The 24,299-nt window shown below is 47.6% G+C and overlaps 1 protein-coding gene across 1 annotated transcript in view; it reads right to left on the bottom strand.

The window, feature by feature from the left end:
* Nucleotides 1-24,299, bottom strand: part of LOC119436054 (uncharacterized) — a 293,233-nt gene that overhangs the window by 158,509 nt on the left and 110,425 nt on the right. The gene's annotated exons all lie outside the window — the stretch shown is intronic.

Genomic DNA, 24,299 nt, shown 5'->3' with positions numbered 1-24,299 from the left:
TTGGTGCCTATATGTACGCGGCGGAGACGAAAGACGCACTTCCTGGCTGCACTATACGTGTACTAGCGCGCTGGAGCGCCGCACCACCTGAAAATAGGCGACCTTGCGGGCTCCGTCAGCGAGCGCGCTGCCGCGGCCTCACTAGGCTGTGGCAGCTGGCTGCGCCGCCTGCGACCGCCCAGCACCGCCGTTGAGCTGAGAGCGCCGCCACGCTCACCGAGACTCGCTTCGAAGGCCAGTTAGGACACCTAGCCCTCAGACTCTGGTCGACAGCTATACGTTGATCGGCCTCGGTGTACACGCGCTGCGTTTTCCAGCACAGCTTCGCATGTGCTGCTTGCATGTAAGCTCAGAGCGGTCACGAACAAGTGGCGAAGTCGGGCTTCAGCGCGCGTACCTACAGGCGTACTACCGCTGAAGAGGAAGAAGAACATATATCGACCCCGGCACGTCCAGGTCCTCAATACGGCGAATGTTTACTGGCGCTATGTATTACTTCGTGCTCTTCTATCATGTCACAGCATAGCATGAGAGAAAAAGAATACGAAAACACACACACACATTGTTTTTGTGGGTGCTGTCACACAGTCTGCGAAGGCGTTACATAGTGTTACATAGTGTTACATAGTGTTGAGTGTTACTAGATCCAACTACTACTGATGCCCTGCCGTATGAGTAAATAGTTATGAAGATTGAAAAGCGGCTAACGCCCTAAGCAAAAGCACCGGTTCATTGCGTCTATCGGTCGTGTTTGGTGACAGAATTGCTGTGTTTTGCTAGTTATATAGTCATGCGCTTATTGCTGCCATAGCACACCACAGATGTCTGAATTCAGACGCGGGCCGCTAAGGATCCAATCACGGGCCGAATGTTTCGCGGCGCGGCCCTGGCGTAAACACTTCGCGAGACGAATACGGCGCACATCCCGCTACCCTGCCTGCTCGCAGTTTTCTTTTTTTAAACATCGTGTCCTGTCCAAGTGACATTGAGGTGTGCTGAACAGTTGCTGAGAGATGCACTCAGAGGCAGCAGTTGCTGGTTCATCTTTTTCGCCTATATATATAGACACCTTCTGTCGGCGTCACAACCGAAAACAACCGCTATAATGACGACAAAAGGCGAAGTCATGGCTGCATATCCATATATGTCCATATACGGTGGCGTCATGGAGTAGAGGTAAAGCAACAGGTTCCTGTGCCCATCCTTGATTCAAACCTCGTTGAAGTCGGTATATGTTTCCGGCTTTTAGTGGAGCCCTGAATACAGGGGGAAAAAGAAAGTCATGCTAAGATCCAGTAGGGCTATAGTAGCACAGGTGCAACCACATTATGAAGGTTTTTCGAACGGCGAAAAGGTATTCCCTCGCCAGAAGAGGAATTGGCGATCTTGGTGCAATAATTTCCCGCTACCGCCCTCGTGATCTCGTAGCTTGACATCAGTAGCCAGCGGTTGTGGGTCATCTGACCAAGCAGCGGTCAGACCTGCGAGCAGCAGAGGGTGCTAAGAATGCCTGAATAAGGAAAAGCCGCCACTGGAAACAATCTGGCAACGTCAAGCAGGCGAACCCTATCGACAGATGCTAGAGAGAGATATATAGAGACATTTATTATGAGAGTCAGCCTGAATAAAAGTTCTGACCAGCTACTCAGCATTGGGGAAACGGAAGCTAGCTTAGCATGGCTCTTTGAGGAGGCGTAAGCTGATATGCAATAGGGATCAGCGACGGTATAGGAATACCTGAGGCGTATACAGCGTCGATTCTTTTATGCTATAGAGTTAAGTATTTCTGGTAACATAAAATACGGGGCGGGATTTGTAATAGATTAAACATAGCGGGGAACATCGATGGATACTAAAGCGTTAACTAAAGGGAAGCGGTCACTGTAATATAGCTCAATAGTAGCTATAAATAAAAGGCAGCGCAGGTGTATGCGCCAACAGTCATGAAGTAAAAAGAATTAACAATGAAAAAGGTCAACACTTAGTATACTGTATACTTAAAGGTGACTTCAGTGCGAAAGTTGGGAAATGGCACGCTCAAGAACAGACAACTGGGAACTATGGCACCAGCTCTAGAAATAGTAGATGATATAGGTAGAAAGGGCAGACCACGCCAGCGGAATTAGCGCGCAGGCTTTCAGGAGCACAGGGCGCGCACTCGAGAGCACCCCTGAAGGTATACGAAGCACGAGAGAGAACGCGCAGCTTCGTACGCGCGGAGCGAACCGTCAACATCCGTTCCACGGGGGGAACAACTGACCTCGTTGCACGCGCAAAAAAGAAAAGAATGCTTCGGGGACAAGTTCGTGCGGCGCCGTGTGCTGCAGCTATTAGCGCACAGGGCCCTCGAGTGTGTGTACTCACGCTCTCCGGGCATGCCGCGCAACGCCTGCGCGAGCCCCCTGACCCCGGTCTGCTGCGCGTGCAACAAACCACAAAAGGCACGCTACAACGCCGCATTTTCGCGCTAGCCGCCACACTATTTTATCGTCCCTTATCGGCGCAATTGTTTTACATCCTTTTTAACTGATCCAGCAACTCGCGCGAACACATCAAGAACCCTTGCGTGTGGAACGGCAAAATCAATGACCCAGGCGGAGCAGACCCTTCTAAGCCTGTGCCGAGCAGCAAAGGCGTTCGCGTCGCTGACTGCGCCGAGGCCAACGCAACACGCCGGTAAAAGATGACTGACAGCCGGAAGCCGTCTCGTGCAGAGAACAGCTTGTTTGCGGAAGCTCGCACACCAGGGCATTGTGTCCTCAACCTCCGTCTGGAGCATATATACAATAACCGCCGTGTGCCACTGCGGCTGAGCATACCAAATGAGCCGACAATCGTATTTGCTTAGTGCTGGACGCGTCGTCGCCGATGGGTGCAGCACAAGTCGATGAAAACTACGCGTCCTGTTGGTGAAATGCACTCCACGTGGCTGACTCAAGCACACTGCCTGACCACACCCCTCCCGCCCCCCCTCTCCCCCACGCGCCTTGTATGTATATATATATACAGGGTGTCCCAACTATCATGCACCTAGATTTAAAAACATGCAGATGTCATGTAGCTAGACAGGTAACGTTTGCCAAGGTAATGTTTGCCGTCGCTTGGATATACTCAGACTATTTTTTGCATTCCGCCTAATTACATAATTAGTCTTCATTAATTAATCAGCTTCTCAAATATTATTGTTAGATGAAAAGTGTTAGTGAGAAAATTGTAGAGCAACATGAAAATCTTCTGATACAGCTTTTTGTTGCTCAATACATTCTACATAAAAGCGTTTTTCCGAGCGTGAAAAAAGCCGCGCCTCTAATTGGTGTGCAAATATTATGTGAATATTTCTGGAGTCATAAACCCCGCCACTTCGATTATATATGTTAGCGAAATAAATAATAGTTGGTTAATTTGTATGTTCGGCTCCCAAGCTAGCCAGGCTGTTTTTTTTTTTTTTCGTTTTTTTTTTTTTTTTTTTTGTTACTTCGCTTTCTTGTTTACTTTTCTTTCTTCTTTTCTTTTTGGTGCGAAGGCAACTAAGGTCATCTGGCACCGAACAAAACAAAGTATTAACTTTAGTCAATGTCATATATATGATCCAGAAGTACTTTGTTGCGGAATACTTGCGATCGTACTGATCATGTAACGTACAGCGCAAAATATATGAAGGGCAGAAAGTGCGCTCTGCCCCGTCTCTCTTTCCGCCCTTCTTCATGAATTTTACGCAGTACGTTACTCGTTCAGTCAAATATGAAGTCGCCGGTTAGGTGTGTTGTGGTTTGGTATATGCGTTCTATTTGTCTAAAGCATATTTAATGATATGTAAATCTATGTAGTCTTCAGGAACGTAATACCAACGTCAGGTGGTGCTGCAGATTGTTCTCCGAGTAGGAGAGCATGGGTAAAATGACACTCATTTCCATCGTAAAACAAGGGCAAAAGTCTTCATTGTTTCGCACTCATATTCGGGGCCCGTTATCGAAACATAAATTGTGCGGTTTAACGTCCCGAAGCAACACTGGAAATGACAGAGGCCGTATTAATTTTGACCACTTGGGGTTCTTCAACATGCACCTGATTCTAAGTACACGAGCGTTTCTTGCATTTCGCACCTATTGAAATGCGGCCGCCGCGGCAGGGCATCGAACCCACGACCTCGTGCTCAGCAGCAGAACACCATAGCCACAGAGCTAACGCAGCGGATCGTCACCAAAATATGAGTTAACAGTTAGAGCAACAGCAAATTTATAGTGATGAAGTACTCTTTCTAGACTGAATCTGCGGTTATTTTGCCCATGAATGTTGGTTACTAGAGGAGAAAATTCCGAGATTTTGCAGCGATGCGTTTTCTGATGCTATTCCTTTACGCGCGTTTCGCACTTTGTCAGCGGTCAGAGCGAGGCCCCGCACGCGTTATCAACTGGATCAGCCGGCCGTGAATGACCGATGGTAAGAGTGGCATAGAATCGAGCGGAAGGCATCGCTACAAAACCACGGCCCTGAAGTTTCCATTTATACTTTCGCGCCGGCACAGCAGCGCCGGCCCGTCAATGTCACGTCATCGAGTTTATTACACATTGCGTGTTCGGGTCTCTTAAGTACCAAAAAAAAAAAAAAAAAAAAAAAGTCAAAACTACCTAGGTTGAGTCTTTGGCTGCGTTAGAATGTTATGCAATCCTTGTTAATAGATCAACATTTAAGTGCTGCCGAGCAGACACTGTCAAAGCTTGCATAACGTCCCGTGGAGGTATACAGTGCGGGAACTTCAAGATGGCAACCCCAACCGTCTTTCGTGTATGCGTGTTTTCTATAGGCCACGAAGCTGCCGCTCACGATATAACTGACCCTCTCGGTATTACAAAAGTGTACTTTACCAGCAGAACTTTGCGGAGCAGGAAGTTGTGCGTTAGAGAGAGAGAAACAGAAGAGAGGAAAGGCAGGGAGGTTAATCAGACGCACATCGTGTTTGTGCGTCAGGATCGGTACATAACTATAGAGATATGTACCGATCCTAATGTCGGCACTTTTTCCGTCCGCCGATAACTGGTTTTATCAAATGGAGCTTATTCGTATTTCTGTCCCATTGTGACTGCCAACACAGCGCAACTCTACGATGCAATTATTTCGTTTGGTAATCGTTTCTTTTTTTTTTTTTTTTTTTTCGACAGAATCTGCCCTAACTGGCATACTTGTCCGGTTCTTCATTTGCCTTCATCAAGACCTGGCCAGGAAGCGTATCGGCGCTATGGTCTTTCTATTTTTGCCCACTAAGAGGGTAGTAACTGTGCCTCCGACAAATGCCAGCGAGTGTCTTTGCGATGCCACAGACGGCTATCTTGAGGACGAGTAGGCAATCTGGAGGACGAGTAGTTCAGCAGTGTAAACTAGGCTATGATTAGGTAGATGTACACTTTGCCCACTCTTCACCGAGAAATTTAGATCCTACGTGAATGAAACAGTGAGAACTGATTCGCAGAAAAGGCAGAGAGGTCGGTCTGAGCCTGCGTGCTCTGGCCTGCTATTCTGCACTGAGGAAGGGAGAATACGGGATGAAAAATAAGAAAAAAGAAAAGAAAGGAGACAGAGTTGTGATGACGACAGCGAAGGGGAATTCGGTAAGGAAGGTTTACAAATGACTGCGGCACTGATAACCCCGCCAGTCTAGTTAATGGATGGCATACAAGACACTCAAATAATCCGTTACCGCATGCCGAATTAAACTGCTTGTCTAGTCGCTGCCGCTAATCCGAAGTAAGTTCTTGAAAATTGATGGCACGTTTTAATACGCGCAACGGAACCACCCGTTTTCCCCGCTTTCGCGTGTGTGTACAGGACTGACGCAAATTTATAATGTTCGTTCTCAGCTACTGTACTGCTCCATCAAGCGGATCTAGTATGTTAAGAATATATGCACGGTAGGCTTGACGTTCCGCACTTGTAAAACGTTAAAGCTCACACGCTTTGAGTCAGACCCCACGCGTTACTGTGGTTTGGATCCATCCGCATAAAATTCAGCGAAACCGTGGTACCTTCGATCCTTTCAGACTGTGGGACTCCTGAATGAAATGTTCAGGCGCTGTTTGTTAATGTTTGTTTTTGTTAATGTTAGTCTATGGAGAGGCGTAATATTGTTCGCCCCCCATAACTATGAAGGTAATGCGAGGGGGCTTTTCAGAAAAGTACGTGGAGGGAAACTGATGAGACATTTGACTTGGCACAGTTTTCAAGTCTAAGACGAAGCCGTCTGACAGCAGTATAGTTGTTAGTATAAAATGTACTGCATGCGCACTGAGCCCAAAAACATCGGTACGGGATTAATGTGATTATCTTTAGTGTATAAGCTTCCAGAAGCAATGAACTCAGTCTGTCTTCTAAGGAGGGAACATTAGTTTTTACATACATACAAGGTACCGGGGGCGTTCTACACTCTCCTGTGGTAAGCCGAAGGCCAAGATTAATTGTGTATGGTATACCCAGTCTTGGAAGGAACGAAGGCCAAGCTGAGCCACAGACTATTGAACCGTAATCTGAAACACTGCGAACTAATGACCGTACGTATAGGGCGCTTGCTCGTTCGAATTCCAAGTTATTCTGCGATAGGATTTTTTTTAAACACTTGTTGAGCACTTTATTTCCCCTTATTTGGTGGGACGTCGCCACCCGCGTTTAGTTCGTGCGTAATTTATGGCATTCTGTGTAGGATGTAAGATTTATCCATTTTCAATTCGAGGAGTGAATCTACCTTAGCGTAATACGTTTATACGAATTCGAGGAGTGAATCTACCTTAGCGTAATACGTTTATACGTATAACTGAATACTTTTTTTTTTAACCTTAAGGGATGAAAATTACGTGCACCCTATTGAAAGGATCATTCGAAGGTAAAGGGGGGGGGGGGGGGGGGGGGGGAGGGTGCCCTAGTGCTGCAAAATTTATTATCGGAGCACACTTATTGGATGAAATGAATAACTGCCGTCTTGCCAAGAAAAAAAAAAAGGAAAAAGGAAGACACCTGTACTGTAGTTTGTCACTATAGTCCAACTCTCCGATATATGCCATTTATTTACACAAGGGTTTTTGACTGCAGTGAGAGAATGCGAAAAAGTAGGAGCTCAGACATAATTTAAGAAGGATACGGAGCTAAAAGTGCGTGCACCCATGCCATCCAGAGCAGTCCCCGACTGTGTTGTACCCACTGTCCAGCACAGCACCCAACTACCGTGTCTTGTTGGCGCGCGTGGCCAGCGTGCTACGCAGCTTCCATGCGTGCGGCTCCAACGCTTCGCGAAGCGCGCGTGTTTACAGCAGATATGTCTATACATAGACCGCTCCACACGCAGACGCGTATACTGCGGGAGAAGACGCGGAGGCTTCATGGCAAAAGATGCGCGCCTGTTAGATGCATGTACTCTACGCTATATATTGACAACGGAAGAATTAGAGAGACTTCATGTCCGCATCAAGCCCACGATAAAGTGTGTAAAGGCTCGTAATTATGTTTTACAATCGCCACCGATATATCAGTTCGGCACTTTTGCCAGGAGGAAGAATACGCCGGCAGTAGGGAGGCCACCGACGCTCGCATCCTTCCTATACCGCGGAGGTAATAAGAAACCCGCGCTTTCCACTTTCCTCTCGCCAAGAGGTCGTGCGGCGCAACGCAGGCTACTCTGATAGCAAGCTCGGCAAGTATTTCTTCTTGTTAGCAGCAGACCTGCGAAGCTCTTCAAGACCCCATGTGCAGCGCGACAGATCCAGCGCGCCCTGCACGTGCATGTGGCTAACGCCCTGACTACACGTAGCCGAGGTTGCGGTGAAGCAGCAACGGGTGAAGCAGCAACGGGTGAAGCAGCAACTGTGAAGCAGCAGCAAAGCGCATGCGCGCTTTGGAAGCTCGCATGCGCTTCCGCGACTACAAAGCAGAGAGGATGCAGCGCCGCGCAGAGGCGTGCGTGACACGAGCGATATCGGAGCACATACACTCTTTTACACGGAATGGGCGGTGAATAAAACCCGTATTTAACCGTAAACAAAGGAAGAAAAAAAAAAAACGAATATAGAGGAGTGATGATAAGACCGCTGAGGCTACAGGAGCAGACACTGATGGTCGGTCAAAGCATTTGCCCACCCGGAGCTTAGTCAGTTGCACGTTCACGGTATATCGACCCCCTTTAGCTCAGAAACTGAGGAGGAGCGCCGTCTTACACTGGATAATATCATAGGGCGACTCTGAAGCCAGCCGTGACATTAGCCTGGAGAGCAAAATAACTTGCGCTAGCGCTAGGAATGGGTGAATATTCGAAGTTTTGAATACGAATGGAATATTTCACACTAGCATTCGTATTCGTATTCGAAGACGGACTATTCCGTATTTTCGAATATTCAACATTTTTATAACATTTCGCAAGAAACGACTGTTAAAGTATGGTTAGTATTGTTTGTTTGCTAACCAAAGTATCGCAAATTATCAGTAGTGAAAGAACTACAAACTTTTTTTGAAGCAATGCGGGAACAAATGAGTAATTAAAGCCCTGGTTTACGCTTTGCAGCAGATGCTTAATTGAAAACCTCTGATTTTGGTTGTATTTTGTCATTTATTGTTCTTGGCCGTTTAATCACGTAGCATGTATATATTTTTTACGCTATAACAAGTGATGTTTTCATTGGAACAGCCCATTTTCAAGCGTCTACGGCACACAAGTTGCGAAGAAAGAAAAGAAAGAGCTGTTGAAGAACTTCAGATTTTTTTACTGACAAAATTGGCGATCTTGTGCTTAAAAATGATCATTTGTACCTGATATGGCTAGCTCTTTTCTTTTTGCGCTAGTCAGTACAGGCATGGTACCACATAATACCGGAATAAATATTCCTGCTGTAAATGTATACGCCTGCGTTTGACTATTTCATATTCGATTCGACATTCGACCCTTACTATTCGTATTCGAAAATGTTGATACTGGCCTACCTCTAGTTATCGGTCATTTCCCACGCTGTTCAATTCCTTTCGTGCAGTCCGTGTAAGTTCTGCGTTTCCAATTTTTCAGTATGCGCTCACGTTATTTAGCCTGTGAAACGATTTACGCACTGAGCGCTCGAATACTGCCTGTTCCGTGGAACATTGCGGAGCGCACCGGCCGCGCGCGGTGGCTCAGTGGCTACGGTGGTCCGCTGCTGAGCTCGCGAGGTTGTGGCTCGCGGCAGCGGCGGCCGCATTTCGATGGGGTCAAAGACGCTCCTGTATAAACATAGATTTACGAGCCCGTTAGAGATCCTCCGGTGGTCGAAACTAATCCAGACAAGAGCACCCGATGCGGCGTCTCTCCCAGCCCGTGTGTTGCTTTGGGAGGTACAAACCCCACAATTCGATTTCATTTAAACACGAGCGCATGCATCAAGCCGAAAGCATCGTCTGGTCCAACAGCAGAAACGAAGGTCACAGCTTTTTTGCCAACGGCAACGCCGTTGGGAGGTGACATGGCGCTGGAAGCGACATGTCGCACTTCTGACAATCGTTTCTGTATTCGGTTCCACCCTATTGTCTGGATTATTTCACTGACAGTCGCAAATTCACTGCACTATACGATAAACGGTTACGCGTCCAATTTGTGTCACACTGGATACAAGCAGGGAAGAAAAGAGAAAACTGACGGCGTCGCCACGTATGTCAATGGTCCCACCACGTGACGCCTCATGCGCCAGTCGAAAGACAACCTGCCCTTGCTGTCATTCGGTTTGGTGTCCCATAAGCACATAAAGCACGACAGACAGGAGGACAGACAATAAAATGCGTCTTTTGCGGACTCCAGGTACTCATGCCTTCGTACGAACCCAGCCACTTGGGGGAAAATTTGCTCAGCCGACTCGTAAGATTCGCGCGATAGTGAAGGCTATGTATATTTATACATCCTGGCTCAGCGCCGAGAGGAGGGATGAAAAAGCCACACCGAAGACGACGAAAAGAAAATTCAACGCTCCACAAACTCACGCGCGCACTAGGGTCTGGAAAAAAATTAATAAAATAGTAATAAAATAAAAGCCAAAGTAAAATAAGTCAGCGGGAGGTGGGGAAGACAGACGCATTTCCCTGAACTTGCGGTGATCGGCAGCGCTTCTGGCGGGAGAAGGAGAAAACGAAGATCCGAAAATAGGCGGGCAACTACGCGGATGCAAAACAACACGCCGCTTGTCAAGTATACCCCCTCCCCTATTTTGTTCCTTCCAAATGAGAAAAAGTACATATATCACAGGGAAACAAAGTACGCAGCGACGTTTTATAGCGCATGGTGGCTGGATCGCAGTCGAGTGTTGCCTGATATTGTTGCTGGGCCCTGTGATTTAGACATGCCAGGTTGTTGGTCTTATCGGTGAAAGTCGTGAACAGCATCACTAATGAGACTGGCAAGGTGAGCTTGCAATAGCGCACACACTCACACACACACAAACGTAGGGACGAGCGCTCGACAACGACAGGCGACCACGGCGGCACCGACCTTTCCGGAGAAGGTAGCCGAGAGACGTGGCGATGCGACGCGCGCTCGGCCTTGCCGCGAGATGTCTTTCCCCGTTTCACGGGCTGCCTTTATCAGCTGACCCCTGCCGCTTGCTCGCCACCGCGCGCGTCCCATCTCAGTGTGGACGACAGGAGAAGGCCCTCGGTGCAACCGGGCAGAGAGAGGCACGGTGAAGCGAGGTTGCAGGAATTAACACGTGGTTGTACTCCAACCCCTTCAGATACACTACGGATGCGCCAAGAACTCATCGCTGGGGAGCGTTGTGCTCAAAATATTTCTTTGTTGACGATGTAATAATGACAAAAAGGTAAAACAGGTGAAAGAAAGTTCGCGGATTTTACGTCGTGCGCATTTCGACAGAAGTCATTTAACGGGCGGAGTCTTAAAAGGTACACTGCAACGAAAACGGTGCGAGCAATATAAGCAGGTTACAGAAGGCGATTCAAAAGAATCGCTGGCCGGTGTCGTTAATGCAACGGAAGCCCAGAGTGAGTGCATACAAGGAAACAAAAAGCAATATTAGCTGACAAAATAGACGGAAGGGCTGCCCTAAGGCACGGGTGAACGCGAGAAAGTAGACGAGAATAATAAATAATAATAATAAATTTTTTTAAACTTATCTCCCAAGCCGGGCAGTGGAGCCGCGCAGCGCGGCTCCACTGCCCGGTTTTAGGTCGGTAGATTTTGTTGCTCACCTTATGCGGTGCCTTGAGGAGACGGTGCACGCCAGCGATTTGGTTGATTAAAGGGATGTTTACATTGAACACGTATGTTGGTGGCCGCGCGGGCTCGGGAAAATTGGTGCTCGCCGAGAATGGGTCGATGTCGTTGAGGTACTGGACCCTGCACGTGAGCGTAGCCATATCCCATGGAGAAACCCGTCACGACAACCACATGACAGGCCGATATGAAACTTCGATTGGCAGGAAGCGTCAAAGGCCGGACACTTGGCTTCCACGACAACGGTTGATGCCGGAGAACGACGCGGCAGCACCGGGACACTTCGCCAAGTCTCCACGCCACAACAACCACTGTCGCACGGACGGCTCCAGCATGTGGATGAGGAGGAAGGAAGACCGGTTGACGGAGAGACGGATGCTTCTGCGCCTGCGCAGCCGGCGTGAGAAGCGCGTGCGTGCGCCATGACGTCATTTTTGGACCGTGGAACGCTGCTGCCATCCCGCGACGACCCAGACAACTGCTCGTTCGCTGGTTTCGGTTTCGCTATTCACAGAGCTGGCGGCGCAGAAAATGGAAGGAGATACTGCGGAGCGGAATAACACCATGGATGTTTTTTACAGGGCTGCGATGCACGTGACTGAAGTGAACGAAAGAATTGCTTTATTCGATTTGTGCTTATGTGTACACTATGAGCAGAGCGTTGCTAGACAAAAATTGAATGGGAAGCATACTGCGTTGCATCATTTAAGTAATTAAATGATACGCAACGCGCTGAACCAGTAGCCGCACAACGCTGAGCTTTGTGTCCATTTACAACTGAGTTTGAAAAGAATTACACGTATTTAGATGACGAGCTCACTCTCTCACTCGAAACGACGGCCACCATAACAACCAGCGCTACAGCAACTCGGAGACATTGGAAGTGGTCAAAGGTTAGCCTAGAGCCGCTCGCACTGGAGATGTGCAATTTGATTCCGCTGGTTCAAAAGGAGGTAGGCTCGGATTTCGGCGTTTCGGAGAAGAAAAGGGGCGAGAGTGCAAGGCCCTCGGGGGACGCGGAGGCAAGGGGTTTATTCCAGGGCTGCCGAGGGAGCCACCGGCCCGGTTCCGTCGGGTTATTTATAAGTGACGAAGGAAGCCTTACTACCCTTCGCAAGAAGGACAATAAAAACATCTCAGTGCGCCTGCCTCATTCCCGCCCTGGAGCGAGAAAAAAATAGAAGGGAACAACGCAGAAGCCACGCCAGCAAGATGCGTGGTGATTCTTTTCCGTGCGTCCGCCTCTTGGCAAATCTTGGCAGGCATACAACGGTGTCTTTCACACGAAGCGAGCGTTTTCTGAAATCATACTTCACTTTCCTTTTGCGCCTCCACAATTCCTTTTCGCCTCCGCAATGCCTTTCCATTCGCAACCAGCTGTTTAGCACAAAAGACCATTGCAGTGCCGCAACTTCAAAAGCCGCCGCGGTGAACAGACAGAGCAGAAAAGCAAACAAAGCGAGTGACGACAAGAAAGTGACCTAGTCGCTGGCCAGGAAGAGGATTCAAAAATCCCATTCGAGAAAAATAAATTGGGTTTTAATCGTAGGGTCCACCGGGCTGCTGCTGAAGATCAATTCGAGCACTGTCGGTCAGAGTGCGGAACTGGAAAACTTGGAACGACACGCACGGCTGTCGCTTGCCAAATGTCGAATTTCTTCGATACAAGATGCGTGTAAAGGGGCCAACTGAGAGTAAGATTTCGGTGTCCTCGGCTCCTGGTCAACCTTAAATCCACCACATCAACTGTCCGTATTGGGCGCCTTGCACTGGGTCCACCCAGCGCTATGACCCAGCGAGGGAGGAGTGCTGCACCTGTGCTCTGACTGTCTGACAGTACAGGAGTGGTCCTGGGTGAGCGGGCCTGGGTGAGCAGACAGTGAGGACAGCTACTGCCGCTCGTGTCCGCTATCTGCCACCCGCTCCGCAGATATTTCACCGAGACACCTAAGTTAGGCCGGCTCGGCATCGTAAACACGTGCAGGGGTCGAATCTTGCAAAGATTATTTTCCTCCGATTCTATATTCATTTCTTATCTGTCGTGCCGAGTGAACGATCCCAACGAACGGCGGCGCATCGTCGTTCGAGCCAATGACGGAGGGCAAAAGTAACGGACAATGAAACCAGGAATATGGACTCAGGGCCCGTATTCTGGATCGAAGGCGCTCCCCCTCCCCAGGGGGAAAGCGATAACAGCGAAAGTGAACGATCCAGAATACGGCACCTGGAGCCATATTCTATATAGGTCATTCACTCTAGGAGATATCACTTTCAGAGAGCGCTGATTGCCTAAGCCGGCGGCAAGAATGCCTCTCGCTCCAATGAGACGTCGCAAAGCACAGTATCATTCAGTTGCCACTCACCTAGAGACAGTTACTGTGCTGCACAAACCCTATAGCTTTGATGTCACAACAAAACTATCTACTAGTGCTGCTGCTGCTGCTGCTGCTGCTGCTGTGTACTACTACTACTACTACTACTACTACTACTACTACTACTACTACTACTACTACTACTACTACTACTACTACTACTACTACTACTACTACTACTACTACTACGCTAATACACGTCAAATAAAAGTGGAAGTATTGCCGATAGTGATCAATCGAGAATACGATCCCAAGGTGCGTACATTTTGCAAACATTCTTTTCCTTCTATTCCATTCCTTTCTTATCATCCACCTGGCCGAATGGCCGATCACGGCGATAGCGGGGCATGACTTGGTGCGAGCCAACGACAAAGGGTAAAATGAATGGAAACTGAAAAGAATCGTTATACAATACGGGCTCCTGTCTCGTTGAGCCCGGCTTCCTTCCTCACCTTCGAAGAGAAGCGCGGAAAGGGGAAACTCTTTTCCATGCGCCGAAGGAAACGGGCCGGCTTTATTTTTTGCCTTACGTCATCGTCCTTTCTGGCTGCTTGAACCAGGTCGGCGGCGCCGGGCAGGTATGCACGATGAGGCGGCACTCCTGTGCGCCCTCGTTTCCGGGGCAAACAAACACGGAAACTGCGCACGCCCGCGTGGCGCGCCGCCGCTGCTTGAGGACCCGCGCATCATTCTCTTTTCTCGAGAAGTTACAAGCCCAGAGGTTGGCGAGTAATGCCAAACAGCATCTCTGCCAGCGTTAGAGAAGACAAACAAAAACTGCAACTTTCAAGTTAGCCCGAGTGCTACCCATTGGCGGCCAAGCACAGTGATTTTGGCTTTTGGCATCGTTTCATCGCAAAATACGTGATTCACACGAAAGAGAACAGCCTCGAAAGAAAGGATGAGTCAGGGGGACGGGGATCATGCAGTACCTACTCACTGCGGGAATTGGCGTGAGCGAAGATTTGGCGAGCCGGGGGCAAGACGAAACGGCACATCAACGCGCAGCGGATTTAGGCGACGAACGCGACCAGCGACGCGGCGCGGCGCTACCACCGACCACATGGATCTAAGCCTCCGTACCATACAAAAGAAAGCCTCACTACGAACACGGCCTCCCAACCGCAGCCGCTTTTGTGGCACAGAGACTGAACTGTGATTGGGGTTCAGCAAATATGGTTGCGAATGAATGATGGTGCGGCATCATGGGCTTCTCTTTCAGGCGCAAAACGTCCATATTTGTTGTGAATGCGCTTCTCACGCAGGGTACCGAACTGCAACCTAACGGAAAACCTAAGAAAAAAGAAGGAAAAAGTGATTTCTGCTCGAACCTGAACTAAACCGGAACGTTACAATTTTTTTCACTCCAGGGTGAAACCGACAAGAAAAATAACGGTTTTCGTTTCAGGCTCACCACCTTTTCATCGACGTATTGCCTGCCCTTGTGGCTCAACTATGCTAACTTATTTTTAAATATACACACCATATTTCCCTGATTTTAGAAGTAGCAGCACAATTAGTACGGTTTTGAACGTATCACGTCAGGGGGCATACATATTAGTAATACACACGTAAGCGTTTGAAACTGATGACTGTCAAATAGCTTTCGTTAGTTAGCGTCATACAGGGTTATCATTTTTAAGTTTTACGGAATTTTTAAAAGTAGGCTGTTGCAGATAACATAATTCTAGTCCTCGAGCGGGATTACTTGCACGAGCAATCAGAACAGATATTCAACTAATTAGCAAGATTTCACTAATTAGTTTCTTAATTAGTTATTGTACAGCACATATTGGAATTTACGAATCGTAGCCGGTGAGCTTACAAGGCGTATCCACTTGGAACGAATTTCCAGAAGGACACTAGTTTCGAGATATGTGCCATCAAACTCGCCACAATAATGCAATGTTGTTCCGCTTATTATTATTATTTTTTTCACAAAACGCTCTTTTATACATTGAAACACACAAGTAACTGGAACGCCCATGTATTTCGTCCCACTTTGGGAAATAATATCTCGAAACTGGTGTCATTATCGCAATTCAGCTCACCGGCTACAATTCGTAAATTGCAATATGTGCCGTAAAGTAATTGATTAAGAACTTCATTAGTTAATTGTTGTTAATTAGTTGAATATATGTTTCGATTTCTCGTGCTAGTAATGTCCGCCTCTTTAAATAATCCAGTTCAAAAAGAAGAATTATGCTACCTGCCCCAAGAGATTTTTAAAATTACGTAAATCTTAAAAATGATCACCCTGCATGTACATATGGTCGTTGAAATAAATAAGCGCTTCCTAGCTGGCTGGTGGCTTTTAATCGCACAAGTTGAAATAGGCGCAATAGAAATGACATATTGCTTCCGACATATGCATCCGGAAAGTGATATTTAAGTTGAAGCTTTCTTGGCTGTACTGTCCCGGGTTGTTGCAAATGTTTTATTTATACTAAACGGGTATGACCTGCCCTCTTGGTGGTGACGTTCTGAGGAGAAATCGTAGAGGGAAGGGGACCTAGTGCAGGGCAAGTTAATGTAATATTGCGCCGACAAAGACGTCTCGCAGAAAGATTCTAGGACAGTCCAGGATCCCTCTTCTGTCATGCGGCTCTCCTGTTGACCTCTTCCATTAGTGAATACTTGCGGGACGGAGGGCTGCCGGTAGACTGCTTATAATCTTGCGTCGGTGCTTAGTAATGGCTGTGTACTCCTACACGAGGTGGAAGACTTCGGCTTGCTTTCCGATGTCGCACCTCAAACAGCGATCTGTAGATGTGTCTGGTCCACTATGACAAGAAGTCTTCCCTTTGGAAAATAAGTGCCAGCCTCACAGGTGTCAGAGCCGTGCACACCGTTACTCTCCTTAAAGCAAAAATTTGGCCGCTCTTCCATGTTTCTGCCAAGCAGGACCCGCAGGGTGAATTCACAAACTGTTCTTTTCCAATGACCGGCCGCCTTGGCTAATAATACGTCCAGCCTTAGTATTGGGTTAAATTTTCTATTACGAACAATTCTAGCGTAAGAGCGTATTCCCAAAACATTTTTTTTGATAGCGCCAATGAAGAGGCAGTCCAGCAAAAAAAAAAAAAAAAAGGGTTACTGGGCTCTTGGCTGGACATACGAGTAACATACACGAAGCGAGCTATATAAAAGCTCTCTAAGAATTTTTAGTTAACGCCGGCTTAGATTCATGGCTGTGAATAGGCCATTCAGACAAGAATGCGTATATAGTCGCATCCTACTGCCTACTTTACTAAGTGGTTAGTTGTGAGAAAGGAAAGTTGGCGCTGTCTTCTGCCGCCCTTGAGGGAGCACGGCTGAGCGGCAAACTCTCATCATCACTCCTCGCACGCCACTTTTTCTTGCCTTCCCTCTGCTCCTCTCTCCCTCAATAAAGGTTCGCTTCACATAGCTTCCAGCATTGCTGTTGGATTTGCATAATTATTTACAAACTACAAAATGCGTGTGGCCTGAAGAACAACACACGTAATCATTCCGTGCAGCTTGGCAGCAGCATCGACTTTTTTTACAAAGTAAATTCATGAAGTTTTCTTGCGCACGCAGGCACGCACGCACACGCACACACACACACACACACACACACACACACACACACACACACACACACACACACACACACACACACACACACACACACACACACACACACACACACACACACACACACACACACACACACACACACACACACACACACACACACACACACACACACACACACACACACACACACGCACACGCACGCACGCACGCACGCACGCACGCGCGCGCGCGCGCCTCAAAACGATAGTTTGCGCGAGGGAAGGTGGTGAGTGTTTTATCCTGTCTTTCTATGCATGCGGTCTGTGCCCTAATATAGTATCGGGTGCGGCGTTAGGCTACCCGGGTTTGAAACCCACTATATCGAGCGCATTCTTTTTATTTGATGTGCCTACATGCTTGGCGAGACAGACGACGACTATACCACATCCCGGGAGGTAGGCAAAGAAAGCTTCGCTTTAAATGTTCGTCCCCGTAACCGGATAAATGTGCAACGAACAACGCATTTCGCTGCGTCATCGCTTCGCGGGTAACTCGCACGATAATGCGCTCCAAAACTATCCATACCTGTAAAAAATATCACGCATGATTGTACTGCTGGATGTAATGTAGATGCTGACGAGATACCTTAATGCGTCACCGTCAACTTCTTACAGGAGACAAGCCATTGCGGGTTAACATTCGCCTCTGGGAAACGAGATCAACAGTTTCCCACACTCACTGGTTTCATATGGAGAGGAAACAAGGAAAGCAGGGATGTTAAGCAGAGGTCTGGCTAGGTGTATTCATGCACGGGGAAGGGGTACTGAGGACAGAAAGAATAAAGGCAGAAGAACAGAGCTCGCACACAGTATAGAAATCGCGCAGTGTATATACGTATATGAGCGGTTCATAACGTCCCACTGACGTCGACAGCGAAAGTATCAACCCCTGGAACCGCGAAAAAAGTTACATTTCTTCACAGCTTGGGCGTATAGCGAGGAATCGGGACGTGCATTGCATCTCGCACATGCGCAGGAGCGTATCGCACTATTTGGCGTCTACTCTGCGAGAAAATTCGGCTTTACAGCAACAGTCTGGACAGCCAGGCAACTTTTGATGACATCATTGTTTGAGTTCACAGATTTCGTGATATTCGTGCATTTGAATCACTTTCGTGCAGAAAAGGCATACAAACTTTTCCTTTTTTTTTCTTTTTGACTGCTACGTAGTCTCTCTATAGTGTTATAGACAATTGACTATCCTCCACCGGATGAGGCCGCAACTAATGATATCACACGCAGGACGACTTATGCGGGGAGGGTGGCGAGTATATACAAGAGCGCAGGAGTTCGAGCGCGGCGGTCCTATCGCTTGTCTCGCTTTACGCAGTTTGGCTGTCAGTTTACGATCATACCTGTACAACTTCTTAGAATTCACCGTACATGCGGCACCTCATGTTTTAATCAAAGGACGCAGGAAGGAGTCAACTTGCGGTAATACAAACCGCGGTAAGCGAAGCTACAGCGCTGAGCTGCATCGCTGGAGAAACGCGTTCGACCAAATCGGGCAACCACACAGCAGTGTGGCCTGCGCGCGCTCCGATGGCTGCGGCATCTTTCCAGATTCCAGTGACTTTATGCTATACTTCCGCACTAGTTTCCGGGAATCCGGTGTGTCGTGGAGGGTAATACGTACATGGACAAGCTAAAATTCTCTGTAGTATTTCTGTCCAGCGGCTCGTAAAAAACTCCCACTAACCCTGCTAAAACGCAAGCGCTCCGTGTTCCGCGGAGCAACACGGCACGCCGTTGACACATAAACCTGGAACAAAATATCACTGACTAAATTGGTTATAAGTGAGTCGTACATATTATTGAAGCAATGTTGAAAGATCGATCGATTTGCCAAGTCACAAAGCTGTTTGAATACATGGCAACTGTCAGCGCGGCAATTTACACGAGCATAAAAAAAAAAAAAAGGCTAGAACGTAGATAGAGCACATTGTTTACGTTCTAGCCTCCCCCTCCACCCCCCTCCCCCTCCCCCTCCTGCATTTTTTTCTCGTGTGAATTTTCACGCTGGCTCGCAAGATCGGTTGCCAACTCGCCCAAACCTAGACAGTATAAACCCTTTCATGTCATGTTCCAAGTGATCAGTTACCAATTAATAGTCCTCACTTACGCTACAAAACTAAGTGGAAAATCAATGCAGTATTTGGTGACACATTTAGGGAATGGATATCTCGAAGCGGTGCTAGACTCCGGATCCCTGCTAAATATAGACACGCCTTGAGCACTGACCAAATATGTTTCCACATTTGACACACGTGCCATAACGTAATTCAAAACATAAAAACACTGAAATTCTGCTTAATTAAATGCGCACTGTGATTTGTGTTGCCAATTTGCGTCGGCATCTTCATGCAATCTAGATGAAGAGGCGGAATTGTGCAAGTACAGGCAATTAAAACAAATCGTTCGAAATGAAGAAAAAGCTATAGGAGAGGACCGCCTCAAATAAAAGCCTGGATTGCCACCACACAAAAAAAAAAAAAAAAAAACCGAAGTTGGCTGGAACAGGTGTCTTCTCGCTTTGATTTATTCATTGCGCTTAAGCCGTATACCTGGAAATTCTGAATTTACATTGGAAGCTGAACAGAATATTTAAGTTGCCAAATCTTGTTAGTTTATATGCTAGGTGTGCATATCGAAATGTCGAACACGACGAAACAGACAGCCCAATAGTAAGCAGAAACAGTATACAGGTTTCTTGACGCTCTACGTAAATTATGGGAGACTAATTTCGAGTCGTATAATAGCAAGCGATTCCATACGTAGCATGCACTCTATACCCGACAAACACCCGTTTGTCTACTCAAACCTGCTGGACCGAAAGCTGAGGCTCTAGCTGCTCCACGTGAGGATGACGCGCTCAGTGCACATTGATAGCGCTATAGAAGCAATTGCATAACGCTGTTACAAGCGGTCGTTCACCAAACGTTTTTGGGGTTCCACGCTCATCCTCGCCCGACGTCCTCGTGCATACATAGGCGTGTGCAGAGATGAGAGGATTATAGCTCAGTGCAGAACTATTTAACCTTTGGCCCAAACCCTCAAGGGACCTTTTCCTTGGACGGTGCTTTTAATAGGCTTTCCGGCGTAACTGCCGCTACGCAATGCAGCCGCGCCTTTGGCCACATTCAAAACCTAATGACCCTCTTAAATCCTTCCGCGGTGCGCTTCGCAACCTCAGAATGACTGGGAAAACCTGAGCATTTTCTCCCTGAACTGCTGCCCCCAACCAAACTCCGTTCTCTCATCTTGTCCTTTTTCTTTATTAAGGCCTCACAGCCTCAAAAGTGTTCGTGCTGCCGCGAGAACTGATTTAACGAGGAGCGAAACAAAGCCTACGGATGCTGGCGCATGAAAGCAAGCACTAAATGCGTGCTCGCTTGCCCGCAGTATTGGTTCGTAGACGAGGAAAGAAAGACAAAAAGAAAAAGGAAAAGCCCCAGGTAAAGAGCGAGACTCGGGTGCGGTGCAACGCCGGGAGGGCGGTTGGAGAAGCCGCGGGAGGAAACGACGCGTGAAGCGCCCAGCCGAAGAAGAGGCACCTTCGTTACAGCGCGCCTCGCTTCTCATCATCATTCTTCTTCCACGCTTTCACCCACTCCTCCGTTCTTTCCTCCCCGCGTTCACGAGTAAATCAATTGTTGCCGAGCCGGACGGCTCCGCTCCCTTCATCTCGCTCTCACCTCGTGCGTGGCCAGCCGCGCAGTGGACAGTCGTCAGGGGAAACGCGCAATAAGTGCAAAGAAAGGGGCCACGAGGGAAAGTTTAGTGTCCCATGAACAGAAAGACGAAGGTCCCTCCCCGTCCGAGTTCATGATCGCGAGGCGGCCCGCGTAGGGTGCACGGGGAGGCATTTCCGCTTGCGCCGCCAGCAGTGGTTGCGTCGTGGCCGGCCCTCTCTCGTCGACCGCAGCCCGTGACTGGAAGCTCGCAAAACAGAGCGCCGCCATTGTCTCCCCCCGCACGCATTGCTCGACGCGCTCCGCTGGGTCGTGAGCGCGGCCAAGGTGCGCCTCGCTCTGCCCGCCATTCTTCTCGGACACTCTCGCCCGCCAGACGATTTCGAGCGTCATCCTCGGTGGAGATGATGCGTGATTTCGGCACATGACCGCACGGCCCTGGAGACAGAGATTCTGAGACATTTGTTGGCGCATTCTCTCCTTGTGCAGTTCCCCTTCGTAGGTGAATAATTATACGTGCGGCGCGTTGCTCGTAGAAGCATACATATAGTATGCACACACGACTCCATTCTGGTAAGTAAATAATGAAAGTGTAGACGAAAATGGTGTCTTTCACTGCCGTTTGTATTCCGAGGCTGGTTGGTCGCTTGCTTGATACGTAATAAAAAGGGAAATGACGCGACCGCATCGGATAGCCCGGGAATTGGATGACAGGATGATCCAGTAAAAAGCAAGGACTTCGAAGAACATAAGTAATGTAACAGAATGACAGAATGGTTTGTCGAGAGTGCGTCAATGTGTTAATTCATAAGTTATGCGGTATTGATATGTTAATAACAACAATAAAAAAGACCGGCGTAAAAAAAGTATAAATTTCACATAAGAGGCTCTTGATCTACCACAGGAAGAATATGGCGTGTGTGGGCTGAGATCTCGCGCCAAGGGACCGACTCGGAAGGCATCCTGGTCGCGGGAACTTCATCTTACGGTTGTTACTGTTCCGTTTACGATGAGTTTTAAATAAAAGTGTACGCTAAGGTTGACGACGATTATTGTTGGGCGACAAGCCCCAAAGAGAGCTTCTCTTTTTTTTTTCTCTTTTTTTTTTTAACAGTGCAGCGTTTACGCGCGCATGTCGGCCCTCACGAACAGAGCATTTGACCAGTTAGTAAGCGTAAAAACACACACAGCACGAAAGAAAAGAGGTGGACACGAGACTTTACTTTCGTGTTGCGTGTGTTTCTTGCGCTCAATATCTATGCACCAACTTTAGGTTATCGGAATGTTCTTAAAAGCGTTTGACTTCACGGCGCAGATGACTCAGGCGCAAATGACGCTGTCACGCTATGCATGCGCAGTTACTTGACAAGTGGTGTTGGCTCTTTATAGCAATAACGCAATCCACGCTTGATGGTACTTCATTAAAATTTTAAATACCGGGCTGTGTTCGAAAACACTTGTGCCGTAATTGAAATGATTGTTGTTAAACCTTTATTATTGTACTCATATTTGGCCTCCGATTTGTGTGTTTATTAGAAATGCTACATCTTCGTAAGAACACACAATTACAACACACAATGAATCACAAAAGCTGCAAAGGTTCAGTAGTCATTGGTATAATATTACTGAACGCAGGATGTGTTGACAGCGCATCCTGAGGTTCAATTTAAGCCGGTTTGACTGTAGCACCCCTAGGTTATCCACTATATTCGATGATTTTATCAAGATTTTATTAGGGTGGCGAAACCTGTACCCTGTCCGCCACAGCCGCTCATGCTGCACCCTATGCGATGACACTGAACGTTCAATGCACATGCCCTTCTTATTCTCACAAGTGATTCCTCCACAGGGTTATCTTTATTCCTGGACAAACTTTTTTCTGCTAAATTTTTTTCTGTTTTGTAGAAACTTACCCCCTTACTCAATGCCCTTCAGTGGGACTGTAAGGTATTATGAATGAATGAATGAATGAATGAATGAATGAATGAATGAATGAATGAATGAATGAATGAATGAATGAATAAATAAATAATAAATAATAAATAAATAAATAAATAAATAAATAAATAAATAAATGGTCTGCTGATAGTTTATTGTCTTTCGACACGAAAGTTCTTCTTTAGGTGAAACTGCTGACAGCGGAGCTTCTTTTTCTATTGACCCTTTTCGCGGCGATCCCGTGGGCGCTGCCATGTTTGATCACGTGGTGACGCGTCCATTGCTTGCCTCAACTGCCTTCGTTGCCTCCTTGTTTACAATGGAAGTGTATGACGCGGGCGCGGCTTAGAAAACCTCTGTTTTCGGAGATATCGTAGACAGTGACTAGGTGGACGACACGAAGCTTTGATCACAGCTTCAGAGAACATGCAAAAGCGATTTCGGAGCTGATTAAGCCATGTCCAAGCGGCGCAAGCAGCGTATATGGTGTTTGTTCTAAAAGCGGGGCTAAATATGTATTCCAAACTATCCCAGCTTTTCGATTATGAATTCAGTCAGGATTAGTCTGTTTTGCTCTTTGTTCTTTATTCGGCAAATATTTTGAAGCAGTGGCTTGTCAGTTTCTGACTCAGTGAAGTTCCTCGGTGCGGCCACTATCTGGTTATTTTCTGCCTAATCGCTCGCGGGTGTGCTCAGTTTCGTTAGATTTATTCTTGCTGCGCACAATACTTGAAACGTAGCTGTTTTTTGTACATTGTAATACCTTGTCGCAAATATATATTACAGCTAGTAACTCGTTTACTCTTGTGGACAGTCACGAAACATTCAGCTTCGACCATTCGTGCGCCATAGGTGTAGTCCGTCATTTATTGTGCGTATACAGTGCGCATATATTCAAGTGTGCGCCCATTCACTTATTCTTGATACGTCGGCGATAGAGTAGGCGTAAGTTTTCCTGCCATTTGGGACAGATGTGTATAGATAACATGCGCGAAACTTACTATGACAGGAAGCGGCGCTACTCCCTTTGTCATTCTTTAACGAGTGGTACTCACTCTTGCCGACGTTCTGGGGATGAAGCCCTTTCTTTAAAGGTTAGCGATACAAAGCTGGCGGATGAGCAAATTTCTGTATCCTCGAGGAAAGCCGTACATCACGAAGTGCCGGTAACGCGTTCGGACAATTGCAGCAGCGGTCCGCGAACTTGGCCACACAGATTCATTCTATTCCTTAACATGCCAGTCACTATTTTTGCAGCCAACTACTGCACACGTCTTCAATCCACATGGTTCAATCTAGCATGATTGGAGCACAGTGTGTTAGCGAAAACTCAGTTGCATTTTCTGATCGCACAGAAGCAAGGTAGAGGCGGTAATGGTTTCGTATTCGTGCGCGGTCGCTGAGGAAAGGTATGGCGCGCCACCGTGAGCACCATCTCGTTTCTCTAAAACAAACTGCTCCGCGAAAAGGGTCAATA

This window comes from Dermacentor silvarum, chromosome 1 (assembly GCF_013339745.2).
Source record: "Dermacentor silvarum isolate Dsil-2018 chromosome 1, BIME_Dsil_1.4, whole genome shotgun sequence".
Classification (NCBI taxonomy): domain Eukaryota; kingdom Metazoa; phylum Arthropoda; class Arachnida; order Ixodida; family Ixodidae; genus Dermacentor; species Dermacentor silvarum.
The sequence above is the reverse complement of the archived record's forward strand: the minus strand, read 5'-3'. Positions and strand labels throughout refer to the sequence as shown.